General features: G+C 42.5%; 1 protein-coding gene across 1 annotated transcript in view; it reads left to right on the top strand.

Annotated features, from left to right (window-relative positions):
- The first annotated feature begins 18845 nt into the window (after positions 1-18845).
- The window catches only part of LOC121147794 (ankyrin repeat domain-containing protein 26-like), a 43118-nt gene continuing 43032 nt past the window's right edge, over positions 18846-18931 (top strand). Inside the window, exon 1 of the mRNA XM_040967696.1 lies at positions 18846-18903. The gene's annotated coding sequence lies outside the window, so the exon portion shown is untranslated. The remainder of the gene's footprint in view (positions 18904-18931) is intronic.

Below are 18931 nucleotides of genomic sequence, written 5' to 3'. Positions count from 1 at the left end.
TGTATATTTGGAGTCAGAGTTATCAGGACTTGAAGTGTCACTCCAGTGTGAGATGATGTTCACAAGTGGCAGTGAACTCACTGTATTGTTGTTTTATTTTGGTTTTTACTTCTAATGTAGTATACCTTTAAATAGGTATAGTATAGTATAGCAAATAGTTAGTATACCTTTAAAGAGGGAGTGTTCATATAGTGGGGATGACTTCATTTGGCTTTTGCCTGTGTGGAAAAAGTTTATTTCTCCAATTCTGGTGGATAACTTTGTCATGTGTAGTGTCCTTGATGGCTAGGGGTTTGATCCCTCTGAGGAGCCCTGGACCCGAGGTGTAATGACCTTGTGAAGAAAGATCAGGACACAGGGAGTGCGTCTACGTGGGAGACCTAGAAGAGGCTTCTGGTTTTGCCTGGCTCAACTCAGGCTGTTGTGGCCATTTGGGGAGTGAACCATGGGATGGAAGACCTTTTCTTTCTGTCTTTTCTCTCTATAAATCTGCATATGAAATAAGACATAAATGTATTTAAAACATAGTATTTAAGCAATTGAAATTTTCATTCTAATCATTATCTTTTTTATTTCCCTCATCCTTTGCTTAAAGCTGTCAATTACCAAGCATCTAATCACTTTTAGCATAACTGGATATTTGTGTGATTGGGACACTTGGGGGTTTTACAAACATCCAAGAGATGACATATAGAGCCAATGCAACATACGATGGGAAACACATGTCCTCCGAAGCCTCTCAGATTTTGACTATTTTACTAGCTGTATAATTTACTACATGCATAACTTTGAACAAGTTACTTAGCTTCTCTGCTCATTGGTTTGCATATCAATAAAAATAAAGTCAAATTTATTGCTTTTAAAGTAAAGCAAAATAATGTAATGCATAACTTCTTTTTCTCTTTTCCCCCTTCTCTATCAAATTATATTACAGTGCAGTGTCACAAGCAGGTGAACTATATAGGCATTAAAACAATAATTTATAGTTTCCATGTAACATGTGGAAAGGCTAAGTAATGCTGTGCCATTAAATCAGGACAACAAACTTTGCATTTGAAAGTTGATTAGGAAAGAACAAAATGTACCTTAAATGAATATAGGTAAAGAGATTACAATTAGTTCTTTTTTGTTTTCAAATGTCCTATAATATGATTGTTACTCTCATAAATAAAGCAAAGTATTAAGGTACTGTCACTAGCTGCTTTATAGATAGGCATATAGTAAAAATTTCATTTAAATTTGCATATAAAATTCAAAACCTAAACAACATTTCCATGAATTCTTCATCAATAAATGTACTTTAAAATGTTACACTCTATTCTAAATAACTATGTTCTTCCTAATGCTAACACTTAAACTAGAGCAAATAATTGACTCCTATAGACTTACCTTGTTTACTTATTCAGTTGGGTTCATTTTAACTCCACACTTGTGAACATGTACTTAAACCATACATAGGGAATGGGTAGGTGATCACTTTTGAAAAACTTCAACATATACAAGGACAAAAATAAAAAGCAAGGAATTTGTACTTAAACATTAGACAGACCTAAAATATGAACATTTTAGTTCTGTTACTGACAAGTAGTGTGACTCTAGGCAATTTAAGTTCAATATTTTTATTTTTTTTCTAAATCTCTTTGTTTCCAAGACCAATCTGGGAGAAAGAACAAAATACCTCACAGAACAGTAGTGAAAATTCAATGAGATAAGAAAATCATCTAATTTACAGTTCCTGAAGCAAAATAATGATTTGTTCACTGAAGGGTTTTCAATTATAGTTTCCTTAGAAATTAGCTCTCAAGTTAGTATAACAGAATATTTATTATTAAAGTCTCAGGATACAAAGATAGGGAAAATATATTCTCTACCCTTTAAAGTATTTGCAATCAGCAAAAGCAGCAAAAATGTTTTTCTTTTTTTTTTTTTTATTGTTGCTTACATTGTATTATGTAGTACAGTTTTATAGGCGCTGGGGATGCCCCCCACCCCTCCCATACCCCTCCCCCCATGGTGGATTCCTCCACCTTGTTGCATAACCATAGTTCAAGTTCAGTTGAGATTCATTGCTTGCAAACACATGCCTAGCATAAAGTTCAGCGTCTTATTGTCCAGATAAGTTCAGTGGCCTCTTGGGGAGACCTTCTATGGTCTGAAGATAGGTCTAACAGAGTAAAGATCCAGTCAGTTAAAAGCCCCAACAAGGCCTCAGTATCAATATACAACATTATGGAATTAATTGACATAGTAATGGGTAGACAATATGTTAAAAATAATGCAAGTTCCATTCTTCGAAACATCTGGGTTGAGACAGTATCAATGACAGGTTCAAAAAATAACCAACAACCAAACAAAAAATTACAGGTTAAATCAAGGCAAACATGTGGTATCTAATCTTTTGGGATTCCCTCATTTCCCTTAGCATTATAGTTTCCAGTTGTGCCCATTTAGCCACAAAGAACTGCATTTTGTTTTTTTTAATAGCTGAGTAGTATTCCATGGAGTAGATGAACCAAAGCTTTCTTATCCAATCTTCTGCTGATGGGCATTTCGGTTGCTTCCATGTTTTCGCAATTACTGATTGTGCTGCAATGAACATAGGGATGCATGTTGGTTTGTCGTAAAACAGGTGTTTTGGATATATTCCTAGGAGTGCTATTGCTGGGTCATATGGTATGCAGATTTTGAGTTGTTTGAGTGTTCTCCAGACTGATTTCCATAAAGGCTGTACCAATTTGCAGCTCCACCAGCAGTGGAGTAGGGTTCCCTTTTCCCCGCATCCTCGCCAGCAAGCGTCGTTGGTGTTCTTGTTTATGTGGGCCAATCTTACTGGTGTTAGGTGGTACCTCATCGATGTTTTAATTTGGATTTCCCTTATTGCTAGGGAGCTGGAACATTTTTTCATATGTTTGTTTGCCATTTGGACTTGTTCCTTTGTGAAATGTTTGCCCATTTCCCGTGCCCATTTCTTGAGTGGTTTGTTTGTTTTGGTTTTTTGGTTGTTTTGAAGTTCTTTGTATATCCTGGAAATTAGCCCCCTATCGCCTATATTGTGTGCAAAGATCTTCTCCCACTCTGTGGGTTGCTTTTTTACTTTGTTGATTGTTTCCCTTGCTGTACAGAAGCTTCTTAGTTTGATGAGGTCCCATTTGTTTATTCTGTTCTCAACTGCTATTGCTTTTGGTGTCCTTCTTAGAAAGTCGGAACCTACTCCTAGGTCTTGCAGGGTATTTCCTACATTTTCCTGCAAGAGTTTGAAGGTTTCTGGATGTAGGTTTAGGTCTTTTATCCATGTAGATTGGATCTTAGTGTATGGTGATAGATGTGGGTCTATCTTTTTGTTTCTACAGGCTATCAGCCAGTTGTCCCAACAACATTTACTAAAGAGGCCTTCCCACTTGCTTGAGTTGTCATTGGTCTTTTTGTCAAAGATTAATTGGCTGTATTTGTGTGGGTTCCCTTTTGGTGCTTCTATTCTATTCCATTGATCTTCCTTTCTGTCTTTGTGCCAGTACCAGGCTGTTTTGATAACCACTGCTCTATAGTATGTCCAGAGGTCCGGGATTGTGATTCCCCCTGCTAACTTCTTATTTTTCAGGATGGTTCTAGCTATTCGTGGTTTTTTGTGTTTCCAGATGAACTCTTGAATCATTGTATCCAGTTCCGTGAAGAATGTTTTGGGCAATTTGATTGGAATTGCGTTGAAAATGTATATTGCTTGTGGTAGTATAGACATTTTAATGATATTGATTTTGCCTATCCAGGAGCACGGGATGTTATTCCATCTTTTGAGGTTTTGTTCAATTTCCTTTTTAAATAGTTTGTAGTTTTCTTCGAATAGGTCTCCTACGCTTTTGGTTAAATTTATTCCCAAATACTTCATACTTCTCTCTGCTATTTTGAATGGTATCCTGTTGGTTAGATCTTCTTCCATCTTGGTGTTATTTGTGTACACTATGGCTGTTGATTTTCGTTCGTTAATTTTGTACCCCGCCACTCTGCCAAACTCTCGTATAAGTTCTAGCAGTTTCTGTATTGAGTCTCCTGGTTTTTCTATGTACAGGATTATGTCATCTGCATATAGTGAAAGCTTGACTTCTTCGTTTCCTATACGTATGCCTTTGATTTCTTTTTCTTGTCTTATGGCCTCTGCAAGTACCTCTAGGACTATGTTGAATAGCAGTGGTGATAGCGGGCACCCTTGTCTTGTTCCAGATCGCAGTGGGAAGGGTTCTAGCTTTTCTCCATTCAGTATGATACTGGCATTGGAGCAAAAATGTTTTTCAAAGACATTATTAAAGTGAAAAAAAATTGTCCAAGGATATATTTGGTTATATATGTTACGCTGGAGATAAAAAAAAATAATAATGGTTTTGTTTATGAGGAAGAAAGTACCAAAAATCACTAAGGAGATGAGTTAGGTCTTGAAAACACAGGTCATACTTTTGTTCATTAATCAAATCAAATACAAAATAAAGAATAGATTGTTTTTCCCCCCTGTTGTTTCTCAGCCTTATTCATTAAATAAATAAGTACATAATCTACTGTAAAAAGGACGGTCATGCTGTTGGAGCAATAGTGAAGCTGCTTGAGAAGTCGGTGTCACATATCACAGTGTACAGGTTTGACTTCTGATTTTACTGCGCTCTCTGCTCATGTGCTGCGTTGGAGGCAGGATCAGTTCAGTTCCAATTAGTCGTAACAAATATGGATTCAGCTTCCAGCTCTGGATTTAGTTGGTTCTTTCAGGTAATGGGAGAGTGAAACAGAAGTCAAATATTTATCATTTTGGGGGGCCCAGCACGGTAGTCAGTAGCTAAAATCCTCATTTTAAATGCTACAGGATCCCATATGGGTGCCAGTTCTAATCCCAGCAGCCCCGCTTCCCTTCCAGCTCCCTGCTGGTAGACTGGGAAAGCAGCTGAGGACGGCCCAAAGCCGTGGGACCCTGCACCCACGTGGGAGACCTGGAAGAGGCTCCTGGCTTCGGATAGGCTGAGCTCTGGCCATTGCAGCCAGTTGAGGGGCAAATCATCAGTTGGAAGATCGTCCTCTCTGTCTCTCCTCCTCTCTGTATATCTGACTTTCCAATAAAAATAACTGAATATTTTAAAAATATTTATTTTTAAACATCCTTTCTGCTTTGATCTTCAGATGGAATAAAATGATAGAAAAATTAAAATTTAAAACGTATTTAGAATATAGAAATATAATTATTTCACCCATGTAATATTGAGTAGAGTAGGTAGAAGTATATTAAATGAAAAAGTTAAATGAGAGATCGTGATCTATTTGTGAAGATTTTCTTCAAACACCCTGCTAATTATTAGGATTTTATGTACAATCAGTAAATCAAGAAAGTTTTAGAAACAAAATGAGACAATTTTGGAAAAGAATTGGATAAACTGCGGTGTAGGACTTGGCCCTTCAGAGAAATAATACGTGTTGACTGGCATTGCAGCTGTTCAAAGCCGCAGAAGGGGTGGAAATGAGGCAAAAGAGATTTACCTTTAGGGGAGTTTTCTCCAGACAAGGTCTTTAGTCTCAAGTTCTGAGAGGAATCTTTGTTTCACAAATGGTCCCCACAATTAACCAAGATGCTTCTGTTTCTGAAAACAAGGCAAGTGCTCAGGAAGCAGGGCTCCTCAAGGACACAACGGTTCTGCTCACCAGTCTTCCCAGCGCCTCTGTTGTGACTGGCCCTGGTGAGGCCTGACGTGCGCATGCGTCTCACGGCGTTGCTTGGTGACGGCCATTATGACTTGGGGTGGGAGATCTGTCAAAGACCAGGCCTGCGGCTCATCTGTAGGGCTGGCCTTGGGTTCTCCAGACTGGGAAAACTGCAGGTAGCGTCAGTCACGAAGGATCTGCTTCGTGTTTAAGAAGGGCCAGATTCTACTGAACGCCACTGAGAGTGAGGCTGTCACATGGGATGAAATCACAGTCTGGGAATTGGATCCCAGGTGGGGATCGCTGGAAGCCACACGCAGAAGCCAGCACAGGGGAGGAAAGCAGAGAACAGCAGCCAGGACAAGAGCGCAGATCAGGTAAAGGAAACTGTGAGCCTGCCTGCATACTGAAGGGTGGGGGAAACGGCTTCTCCCGGGGTCCTGGCACCCAAAAGCCAGAAAGTTCTGTGACTGGGGACTCTGGGTCCCAGTTTTGGCTGGCTGTGCCATATCTGTTACGCTTTAGTATTAATAGGAAAGATAAATTGTAACAGGAAGTTGTCTTGACTGGAGAAAACTAGGTAGACTTTTGTGTCATAAAACTAAGCTTTGAAGAAATAGATTAAAATGTTGTAGGCAGTAGTTGTGGTGTCCCACTAGGTACCACCAGGTCAAGCTGCTGCCTATGATGGCAGCACCCCATGTGGTTACCAGTTCGTGTCCTGGCTACTTCACTTCCAGTCCAGCTCCCTTCTAATGAACCTGGGAAAAGCAGCCCTAGATGGTTCAGGTGACTCCTGCTCTATCCTGGATGAGTGCTGGCTTTCATGTCATGTGGGGAGTTTATCAACAGATGGTAGTCCTCTCTCTCTGACCATCTGAATTCCAAATAAGTAAGTAGATCTTTAACATAAAAACAAAGGTGTAAAATATACAAAATGGCAAAGGTTCTAGAAGAAAGCACACATTTCAAGAAATTCTACAGTGAAAGATTACTAGAAATGAACTGAAAAGCACATAATTCTGAGAACTGATTTATAAAAATCAAAATCAGACTCGGAGTGAGTGTCTGGTAGAGCACTCAGTGCGCTGTTTGGGTGGCCACAACCATTCAGCAGTGCCTAGTTTGAGTCCTGGCGGTGGCTTTACACACTGTGTCACAGTGCCAGCCCCTGGTGTTCTCGTGTTAGGTCTTATATATTTATAATTGTTAGGTCTGTTTTGTTAAATTATTTCTTTTTATCAAGATATAATGTCCTTTATATCTTTTCCTGTAAGATTTGGATTGAGATCTGTTTCATGTGGTATGAGTACAGGGATTCTCATTTGTGGTTTCCATTCGCTTGAAGTATCTTTTTCCGGTCCTTTATTTTCATTATCCGTGTATCTTTGTCTTTGAAGTGAGTTATTGTAGGGAGAATATATATTTTTTTCCTTTTTAAAAGTCTAGTCAGCAAGCCTATAGCTTTTAACTGGGAATATAATCCATTTGCACTTAAGGTTAATATTGATAGATTAGAACTAACTCCTAACATTTTAAATATCTACTGATTATGTATGCTTTATTAGTGAATTTGATAGTCATTTTTCATGATGTTTACTTTTAATGTAGGCTTTCTTCAAAATGCTCATAATGCTAGTCTGGTCCCAAATTAGCTGTGCAGGAAATACTTTTTTTCTTCTTCATTCTAAAGGATATCTTCACTGGATATCATCATATTTGAAAGTTTTTCTTTCTTTCAAGATTTGACTATGTTGTTCATTCTTTCCTGGCTTGTAAGGTTTCATTTTGAGAAGTCTTTGTTAATCTAATTTATTCTCCCTTATAGGTTACTTTACATATTTTTCTTACAGCTTTTATGATCCTCTCATTTTGCCCATATATGTTTCAAACTTGTGCAGTTTTAATGATTATTTCAGGCTTTTTCTTCTCTTCTCCTTTAGATATCATTATAATTATTTCTTTAAAAGATATTTTTGATGATGCTTAAATAGTTGAGAAAGATGCATGCTCGTGTGGACTACTGATTATGGAGGGAAGGGGTGAGGATTAGGGAACAGTGAATGAGCACATTGTTTCCAATATTCCTTTTCTTCTTGTATCTGGGGTGAGGTGGGGATGGGAGAGAAGGGAAGAAGCCATACTTAGCATCCGGTATACATGGATGGAAAGCAGACACTTGACATCATCCTGGGGTCCACAATGTTGAGCATGTGCTGAGGTTTCTGCTTAAGTGGTTTCAATAGTTCTGAAATGCTGTTGATTTAATTGCTCCAAGGATATGGAAATCTTTCCAGGTCCACTGGCTGACATAGTCCACCTTAGAATCTTCATACATCCAGATATATGCTATCAGTGCTTGGCTGGGTAGTTATCTAATTTGTTTTGCCCTCCATTCTCTGCTATGGTGGTAGATGTACTCTGCAGGCCCCAGTGAACTGCCACATCTTCTGTGACATCTGGATATGCTGTTCACTGCTGTATCCTAGCAACTGAAGAGGCCCAGTTCTGACAAATGCATGCTCTTGTCGGACCAAAGATCCAGCCGTTCACCCCACGGTTTGAGTTTTGAGTCCAGTGGTTCAGTTGGGGGAAAAGGGGTGGTTGCTAAAGAGATTCTGTCTGAATGGTCACAGTCTAGAACCTTGTGGGTGCTTGGCAGAATGGGGTCTGGCTTAGTATGTCTCATCCTCATCAGCCTATGCATGCACTGGTAGTTACAATTGCTTGGTCATTTCTGTCTCTGGACCCATCTCTTACTCAAGACAATGTATGCTATAGCCCAGTCCAACCCTGCCCACCACACACTTGCCAATCATATACACCATGGGAACTGCAGTCCCATAGGAGCAACTCCCAAAAACCCACCAGGCCCACCTCCAACCACTGCTGCCCTGGTTCCTCTGCTTGCCAGTGTGTATAGCAGACTGGTCTGGTCCTTTCCACATCCCATTCTGCTCTTGTACGCATCAATGGGTATTGGAGCCTAGCTCAGACCAACCTATCCCATTATACAGCCCACACTCATTCCAGCAGGTGCTATACCATTTCTAGCCAGGCCATCCCCAAGTCCTGGTTCTCATGCTCACCAGTGGGAGCTTCAGCTCATCAGGGAAGTGCCCATAGTTTTCCTGCAAGGTCCACTCCATGTCTCAGATCTTTCATTTTCCAGGTGGTTTTGTAGTCTACCTTAACAAGACTTGCTCCCAGTCCCAGCCCTGGCAGCTGATGATGCAGCAAGCCCAATCAGCCTGCAGTTTCTCTGTCTTATGCAAGCATACCAGTGGATACAGTTGCTTAGCCTAGCCTGGCTCTCCTCCAGCCCAATTCACATGCAGGCCAACAGGTGCTGTAGCCTTGCCTAACCTGGTCTGCCTCTGTTTCAGTTCTCATGCTTACTAGCAAGTGCAGTGGCCTAGCAGGGGAGTCCTTGCAGTCCCTGACAAGCTCAGCTCCTCCCACCATCTCAGATCTTTTGTGTTCTGATGGGAGTTGTGATCCAGAATGGCATAGCCCGCCTCACCTCAGCATTTGCTCTAGGGTGTTGCCTGGCTCAGGATAGTCTTCCCCCTGTTCCAGCTCATGCTGGTAGGTACATTGGCTGGGGAATCCTGGACAGACCCTAGTCCTGGCCCTAATGTTAACTGGTTGGTGTTGTAGCCCAAACTAGCCTGTCATGCATACTGTCCTGGTTCTCAGATCTGCCAGTAGATGCTATGAATTGGCTCAACCTGGCCTGTCTCCATGTATGTCCACAGGTGTTATAACTTGGTCTTGTCTGGATTGCTCCCAGCCTTTGTTCTTACATTTACTTGCATGGACTGTGTTCTGACAGAAGAGTTTCTCAATCTCCTCTATCAGGTTTGTCCTAGTTGCAGACTTTGCTCATACTGGTATGTCCCTGGCACAAGATGACTTGGTCCACCTCCTTTCCTGGCAATAACAGTGGCTTCCCTGACTGGTCCACACCCATTCTGGTTCTTGGTCTTGCGTGCTACAGCATAGACATGCCTGGTACACACTCAGACACAGCTCTCACATTTTTTCAGTGGGTGCAGAGACCTAGCCCAGTCTGTCCTACACTTATCCCACTTCTGGTTTTGGTTTTCCCTGCCTGGCCCACTCACCCCAGCCCCCAAACAAGCAACCTAGACACTTGCCAATGCTCTAGACACTAGACACTGCCTTGCTCAGCCCGACCAATATCCAAGCCTGTGAATCACATGCTTCTCACTGGGAGGATGGCCCACCAGGGGAGTTTCCCAAGTTACCACCACCAGTCTCACTCCCAGACCCAGATATCACATGTGCCAGCACGTTCTAGGCCCTCACCTGGCATAGTCATCCGCCCTCTCTCTTATGCTTGAGCTGGTGCATTGTGGCCCTGCCTGTCTATACCCTATTCTTGGGTGCAGCTGCAGGTGCTACAGCCTGAACCAGCCTAGTCTGTTCCCAACCCCAGTAACCATGAGTATTAGAGGGTTCCATGGTCATGCCTAGCTCAGCCCTTTTCTTTACCCTGCTCTTGGGCAAACCAGCTGGTATGGCAGATCCAAAGGGATGATCATCTATATACCCCCCAAAGAATCTGCCCCCAGAATCTGGTTTTCTTGCATGCTTGTTAGTATCCTAGTCTAGCCTAATATTACTGGTCCCATTATGACACTCACTGGTGGGTACTGTGATCTAGACCTGCCAGTTAGGCCCCCAGCCCTAGCTTTAGTTTGCATTGGTGAGCAGTAGACAGTGATGGTCCATGCTAACTAGTCCAACTCAGCTCTCCCACATTGTTGGGTGCATTGGTCTGACCCAGGATGGTTCTCCAATTGTCCCTTTGAAACTGATTGGTCTCAGCACCCTTGTTTACATGCAAGCACAGCGGCCTCTCAATGAAAGTCCCTCAGAAGTCATTCCTCTCCCCTCAGTGGTCCCGCTTCCCATACATTCCCTTACCCCTTCCCCTGAGCAATCCATAATTCCTCTACTTGGGAGCACATAGGTTCCCCAGCCCAGCCTTCCTAAGCCCAGTATTCTGATGAGGTGGCTTGCTGGCTAGAGCTCTGCCTGCCCACTAAGGTCCCAAGCTCCTGACACACATGCTGGTCTGTGATCCTACCCCTCCACACACCCAAGATCTAAGCACATTCAGTTTCCCAACCCTGTTCCACCATGACACCAGGGCTCTCCACTCCTCTTCCCACACCCCATCTGGGACCAAGCATGTGGCGAAATTCCCAGACTCACTCTGTCTGCTTGAGTGTGAACCCCCAAACCCCCAACATGTCCCTGATAGCACAAGCCTCCTACATGCCCACACCTCCATGCCTCAATGATCTTGCCTGCACCAGTACAAAGGCAGTTGCCTGTCCAATATAATTATTTATTGAAGGGTATTGCTCATGCAAGTCTTCATCATTATTTTTAGTTTTTTATTTTTGTCTGAGTTATTTTCAAAGTCATTCTTCCATAGTAGAAATTCTGTGTTTTTTTTTAAATATATATTTTTATTTTATTATTTGAAAGGCAGAGTTATGGAGGGAGGGGAAAAGAGGTCTTCCATCCTTTCTTTTACTATCCAAATGGTTTCAATGTCTGGGGATAGGCCAGAAAGTGGTAAAGAACCAAGAACTTCTAGGTCTCCCATGTTGGTACAAGGGCCCAAATACTTGAGCCATCCTCTGCTGTTTCCCTGGGTGTATTAGCAGGCAGTTGAATTGGAAGTGGAGCAGCCAGGACTCAGGCTGACAGGTTTGTTTGTTTGTTTTTTTCTCATTTTTTTCTTTATTTTGGACAATCTTTACATAGTTAATTAGGGCACATAGGGTCATGGGCTACAGGAAAGTGGGTAAGACTATTATTTCTACATTTTTTCCCTGTATCTGCGGCAAAGGGGGAGATAAAGGGAGAAGCTCCACCCAGTCTCCCACCCATCCCAGGACCCTGATGTGGGGCATGTTCCGAGGGTCTTGCTCAAGTGGTTTTGATAGTTCACCAGTTATGAATTGCTGCTAATCTAGCCATTCCAAGCATGATGAAGTTGCTGCAGAATCCACCGGCTGACATAGTCCACTTTAGAGTCTCCATTTGCCCAGGTTTTTCACTGCCAACATATGGCTGTGGTAGTTGATTGATTTGTTCTGTGCTCTGTTGTAGTGCCAGTTATCTTCTGCAGGTTCCAATGAACTGCCTTATCCTCCACGTGCACTTGGATATGCTGTCCACTGCTCCATCTGAGGCTCTGAGAAGGCTTGGTTCTGACACTTGCACTCCATGACAGACTGTACTTCTCTTCATGGTTAGGGTTCTGAGTCCAGCAGTTCCATTGGGGAGATCCCCAAAGAAACTTTGTCTGAGGTGATCCCAGAGCAGATTCTTGTGTGTACTTCCAGTTCAGGGTCTGGCACAGACCTTTGCCCCCAATCAGCTGGTGGTTGCAATTGCTGAGTTGGTTCAGTTTCCAGCCCTGCCTTCCACAGGAACAAATGGGTGTTGCAGTCCAGCCTGATTCTGCCCAGCACACATTTGATCTTCACATAAACTAGTGGGAGCTGCAGCCTAGTAGAGCGACCCATAATAACCCCCACCAGACCTGCCTCCTGTCCTGGTTCCTGTGCTTGCTGGTAGGTGCAGTAGACTAGTCCAGTCTGTCCCACATCCCATTCAGCTCTCATACATGTCAATGGGCTTTGAAGCCTAGTTCAACCCAACCAGCCCACTATCCAGCCCACACACATGCTGGTGGGTGCTGTTCTGTCCAGCCATGTCTGCCCCAAGTCCTAGTTTTCATGCTCTCCATTGGAAGTGGTAACCCAAGAAGGAGGTGCCCATTATTTCCCTGCTTTTTCCCACTCCCGGATCATGCACTTTCCGCATGGTTCTGTAGTTTAACTTGACATACTAGCCAACAATGCCAGTATCTACTATCTGATGCTGTGGCAAAGCCCAACCAACCCTCACCCATTCTGCTTTATGTTTGTACTAAGAGGGACAGTCAATGAAACCCTGCTCTTCCCTGATTTGGCTCACATGGGACCCACAGATGTTGTAGCCCTCCCTGCTCAGTCTGGTCTGCCCTCATCCCAGCTCATGCTCTCCAGTAGGAGAGATGTTCCAATATGGAGGCCCTCTGCATTCCCCCTACCAGCTTTACCCCCTCCCTCTGTAGTTCCTACTAGTTGGGCTCTGTGGCCCAGTCTGGGATGGCCCACCTCAACTTGGCATTTGTTACTGGGTACTATAGCCTGGCCTGGGCCAGCCCACCCCCAGTTTTAGCTGGTGAGGGTTACAGTCTAGCCCAGCCCAGAATATACCCTATCCCACTGCAATGTGTACGGTCATGTGTTGGGACCATACCTAGTTTGACAAGTGTTAAGGAATGCAGACACTACAGAGAGTGGCTTAAATTAATATGCCATAGAACTGTTCCCCAAAGTAATTTTTTCCTCTGCTTCATCTTTTCTGCTCTGGTGGTTTTCGGTGGAATTTTTTATTTCATTGATTACAGTTTTCATCCCTAAAATGTGTTTTTTACTGATTATTTTCTCTATTGTATTTCTCATTCATGTTATCTATTGTTTTCCTCACTTCTCTTTCTCTCAATGTCTGTATTCTGTTTCATCTTATTTTCCTTAGGATCATTATTTTAAATATTTTTACAGGAATTTTATGAATTCCTTATAGATCAAAATGTATCTCAGGAGAACTACTGGGCTCTCTTAGAGATGTCTTCCGACCTTATTTCTTCTAGTTTCTGTGTTCTTATATTTGCAATTGAACATCTGAAATAATTTTTTACTTATAAAATATGTTTTCTGATTGGAATCTGACTTGAGTTGCTAATTTGAATTACAGTTGAGCATTGTGACTTCTCAATGATTTCTTCAGTGTTAAACAATGTCAGCAAATTGTCTAGTCTGCAGCAGTTTGGGGACATTGCATATTACTGATATGTTCATGAACTCCGAAAAGTATGCTTTTTGGTCCCCAGAGTGTTGGATGTCAGTCACACCAGATTTTTGAAAATATGTATTGTTGTGTTTCTAATGCTATAGGACACAGGCTCTTTTCCTTTTTCCTGAGGTGCAAGCAAGAGTGACACTGGGTCTGTGGCCTTCACACTGTATTATGTGGATAGAATCTCTTCATGAATAATGCTGGGGCTTTTAGCACCAACAACCCAATTCTTAACCCTTAGGAGACATTGTCCAAGCCTTTGTGGTGAATACAGAATATTCACCTAAAAACTCCTCATTTTCATTTGTTAGCCTATGGAAATGATATGCAAGTAGATTCTTCCCTCAATACTTCAGAGTTTGTTCTAAGGACTCTGAGGAATATAATACTGACTGGCATTGGCCTGGAGCTGTGGTATACAGTGTGTTCCTTCCCCAAAACTCACAAGATAAATGGCACTTTCATTAGTCATTGTAAAGTGACAGTAACCAGTTTGAAACAGAAATAGTGGCAAAGTTCTTTAGCTCCTAGTTAAGTACAAGCTATTCCAGAGGTTATAGCACCATCAGCAACAGTCACAGTTCCTACAGGGCATGCACAGGTGATGCCTGGATTTGTGCTGTGACCTCCAGCACCCTGTGGTATGAACTTTGGAGTGTATTTCCTCAGGTGTGGACCTCTTATCTTGAATCTTGACTGCCATAACACTTATCTCCAAGTAGCCCTGGGAAATTCCCTAGTTGTCATAGAGCAGGCTCATGGCCTTGGTCCAGTACTGCCATGGTAGTAGGAGTCACAATGGCCTGCTCTCTCCTGGAATTTTCCCTTACTTGTTCTAGGGGCATCTGGTTGTGATGGAGGTTAAGGCAGGTGGAGGTTTGCAGCTTCCCAGTAGCAGCATGAATCTGACACTTTGGCGGTGGAAAGAGGATATGTGGTTTTCCTGTTACAAAGTATTTTCTTGGACATAAATCACCCTCAAGATTGTGCTTAATGGCCCAGCGCAATACCCTAGCAGCTAAAGTCCTCACCTCACACAGGCCAGGATCAGTGAGGCAGAATAAATAACCTAAGAGCCAGAAGGAAATACAGACAAAAATGCCTAGTAAGAAATCTGTTAGAGGAGCTGAGCAAAGTTAAGAAAAATATCCGGAAACTATGTGAAACCATCAAAAGGCCAACTATCTGGTTCTTAAGAGTCCCTAAATGCATGGAAGTAGAATCTGAATTAAAACATGTATTCAATTAAAAATTTGGGAACTTCCTTTACACAAGGAAAGAATCAGAAACCTAAATACAAGAAGGACATAAATCCCCAAGAAACATGACCAAAAGTGATTTCCACCATGGGATGTCACAGTTGAATACTCGTCAGTTGGCCATAAAAAAATACACAGACGTTCATACAAGAAATATTGCACAGCCTATACAGGAGCACCAATCAGACTCACAGCTGACTTCTCACCACTGACCAGAAGAAAATGGAGTGACATATTTCAGATCCTAAAAGAAAAAAAAAACACATAAATAAACAAGAAAAGAAAAACGAAGAACAGTCAGCTCAGAATAACATACCCAGCAGAGATTTCATTCATGTTTGGACATGAAATAAAACACGTACAAAGCAATGCAATACTTAAAAAATTTGCCCCTAATAGACCAACCGTACAATTTTGCTAAAAGATGTGTTACCTATAGAAAAAAAAGGGGATCTACCATAGCCAAAGAAGGAAAAAGTGGGAAGCATCTCGGTGAAACCACAAAAGAAACTTAAATCAAACACTGAGAAACGCAATGCTAAAATGGCAAGGACATCTTTCATCTGTTGATATTAACCACAGATCATTCCAAGTATGACAATGATCTGTAGATCGAGCTACAAAATGCAGTCAGAACAGGACAGTTCTCTGGACTGCCAACTTGTTTCCACTCACTGCCCCAAACTGAAGACAAGATGCTAACTTTAAACATTCATTCAGCAAAGCCAGTGACATTTGGGAGCACAGGAATTTCTTCATCGTCACAAGTCATCAAGAGAATTTCTACCTTGCACCAGTCTAAAGCACAGGGAACGCCTCACTGTTTCCATTTCAGGAGTCGGGTTATCCAGGATGTGTCTACACCACTGCAAAGGACTCAGGGATTTCTCGGATGAGGTGAACGTCTTGGAAGAGCCAACGTACAACTAAATAATGGTAATAAATATATTGTGCAATCAATTCCAGCACACCCAGCTATGTGAAACAGAGAGATATAGACTCCCAATACAATACTGCTTGGGAACCTTAACATCACACTAAATCCAGTGGACACAAATGAGACAAATTCAGTAAGGAGACAGCAGGACTCACCCACACAACTGAAAAAATGGACTTAATAACTACAGAACATTTATTCCTACAGACATAGAATGCACAGCACCTTTTCCAGGATTGATCTCATTACAGACTAGAAAACAAGCCTCCGCAAACTTTTTTCAAATACAAATTTATACCAAGAATCTTCTCCCACCATCATGGAATGAAACTGGAGACTAATAGGTTGAAAAGCCCCAGGAAATATGCAAATACTTGGAAATTGAACAATCTGAAGGAGGAGGGAAGCAGCAGAAAAATAAACCCAATATTAGCAGAAAGAGTGAAAAATGAAGAAACACACCAAAGAGAAACAAAAAGAAAAATGTGTAAGATCAATTAAAGAGCTGGACCTTTGAAAAAATTAACAAAATAGATATACTCCTAGTCCATCTAATGAAAAAGGGAGTGAAGACACAAATTACTAAAATCAGAAATGAAAAAGGAAAACCGTCAGAGGGAAGATCTTCCTCTCTATCCCTCCTCCTCTCTGTATATCTATTTTGCAATTAAAAAGAAAAAAGAAAAAAACCTAAGTGGAGCTATAACCAGGATGGAGATTGTCAGTAATTAAACCCCTCCCAATAAAGAAAATCTTAAGACTGATGGCTTCACTGCTGAGTTCTACCAAATATTTCAAGAACTTACACCCATGTGGGTACCCGGAAGAAGTTCCTGGATCCTGGCTTCAGATTGGCATAGCATCGGCTGTTGTGCTCATTTGGGTAGTGAATCATCGGATGGAAGATCTTCCTCTCTGTCTCTACTCCTCTCTGTATATCTGACTTTCCAATAAATAAATAAATCTAAAAAAAAAGCATTATAGTTATTGGTGTTTATTTTTGTTATTTTAACTTGAAAGTAATATGCTAGCAAATACTATGTTTACTGATACTTGGTGGCAAAATTGAATAGTTTACATCTGCTAAACATTTACTTACTTTAAAAATAGCCACAATAAACAATGGCTAGAAACTTAATATGGTAGTATTCTCGCACAGCTGCTTCCTTGGGTCAAAAATTGAAATGTGGCTGAGCCTTCTGCCACAAGGTGTCTCTGAAGCCCACATTCACAGGATCATCCAAACCTACCATTCCAACTGTGGGAACAGTTTCCTCCAAGTCTACTCACATTGCAGTCAGTGTGACTCATTTTCCTCACAGGTCTTTGGTCCAAGGGTCCCAGCTTTTGGCAGTCATCAGCCAGAGATGAGATGCAGTACCCTGTCATGTGGGGCTCCTCAGAAGGAGCTAATGGGACTTTTAACTTTCCCAAAAACCAATCAACCAAAGAGTGAGAACAAGAGGGAAGCCACAGTTTTTTTTAATTCCCCTAATTCTGAGCGCTATTCTCATCACCCCTATTCACAGGAGGCAAATGAGTGAGTGCAGCTCACATGCAGGGGCAGCCATTTACACGGGCAAAGAATCTCAGAAGATGTGTGATGGCAGAGTGGGTGGGTTATGTCACCTCACTGTGATGCTAGCATCCCATGTCGGAGCTGTAATTGAGCCCCAGCTACTTCACTTCTCATCCAGGTCCATGCTAATTCACTTAAGAAGGTAGCATGTGATGGTTCAAGTGTCTGGGCTCTGACATCTACATGACAGGTCGGGAAGGAGGTCTCAGCTCTTGACTTCAATGTGGCCTGGCCCTGCTATTGTGACCTTTTGTGATATGAAATGATGATGAAAGAGAGGTGCAAACTGTAAGCTGTTTAAAAGAAAATGCAAACTGAATTCATCTGGGCTCACAGATCTGATACCACACCATGGAACAACCATGGAAGTGTCACATACCTGGCTGGCTGTATAGCCAGGGTGATCATGCAAGCAAGGATCTGTGTCACCGCAGGCCTGGTTTTCAGGTGAGGGAGATGAGCACACTCTGCACAGCTGTACAAGTGTGGTTTGGGCTGCATAGATGCAGGAAGACCTCTCACACCTTCAAGGGTTGGGAAAGCCTAAACCTGCAGCTGTCCCAGCAGGTGAGACTTAGAGACGGAGGAGCCCCTTTTGGAGGCAATGAACAGTGCCTGCCATCCCAACAAAGGCAGAGGAGTGCCAACTATGGCTTCAGGCCAACCACTGCGATTCTCTCCCAGCCTCCTCAGCCTCCTAACATGTACCATGTGAGGACCTGCCAGCAACAAGGGCAGCCTGGATCACCAAGGGACGGTAGAGGTCATGAGCAGTGTAGGATAAGGGAGCTGTTCTTTACCTTACTCCAGTCACCTTCCTGCCACCCTGGGAAAAGAGCATTAAATCAGTCCCATTTTCTAGAAGAGACTGTTGCTCAAAGCTGGGAAGACCCTTGCCGGAAGCTACAGTCCAGATCCCTGCTAGTATGCTTGGGAAGGAAACCAAAGATGGCCAGAGTACTTGGACTCCAATACCTACAAGAAAGACCTGGATGGGAGATTGATGTAACCATCGCCATTTTTTCTCTCCTTTCCTGTAATTATGCCATTCAAATAAAAAAACAAAACAAAACAAAACAAAACAAAAAAGAAAGAAAAAAACCAAATCTTTACAAAAGCAACAACATGCAGCCTGGAAAACCCTGATGCATGCTGTTCCGCCCTCACTTGCCCATAAGCCCTGCCTCCTGCACAGCCCATCCCAGCACTTAGACCTAGAGAAACACAAAGTGGCAGCTCTCCGCTCAGCTGACATGACCTAGGCATAGATCCAGACACTATAGTGGCTTCCTGCTGAAGAATAAAAAGCTTGTGCTTTCAGGTGAAACGTGGGTGAGCCCTACAAACAAGCCCTCATTATTCCTGACCACCAGCTTGACTTGCGCACGCGCCCTCTAGAGGCGCAGGAGGGCGCATGCGTTAAGGGAGTTGCTTGGCAACAGTCATTGTGAGGCTGGATTGTGGGAATGCTGGGTGTGGCCTGGCATTTCAGTTGGGACATCCAGGTGAGACCTCTGGCTCATCTGCTGGGCT

The sequence above is a fragment of the Ochotona curzoniae genome, unplaced genomic scaffold, assembly GCF_017591425.1.
Source record: "Ochotona curzoniae isolate NIBS_2020 unplaced genomic scaffold, NIBS_Ocur_1.0 scaffold_461, whole genome shotgun sequence".
Taxonomy (NCBI): Eukaryota; Metazoa; Chordata; class Mammalia; order Lagomorpha; family Ochotonidae; genus Ochotona; species Ochotona curzoniae.
The sequence above is the reverse complement of the archived record's forward strand: the minus strand, read 5'-3'. Positions and strand labels throughout refer to the sequence as shown.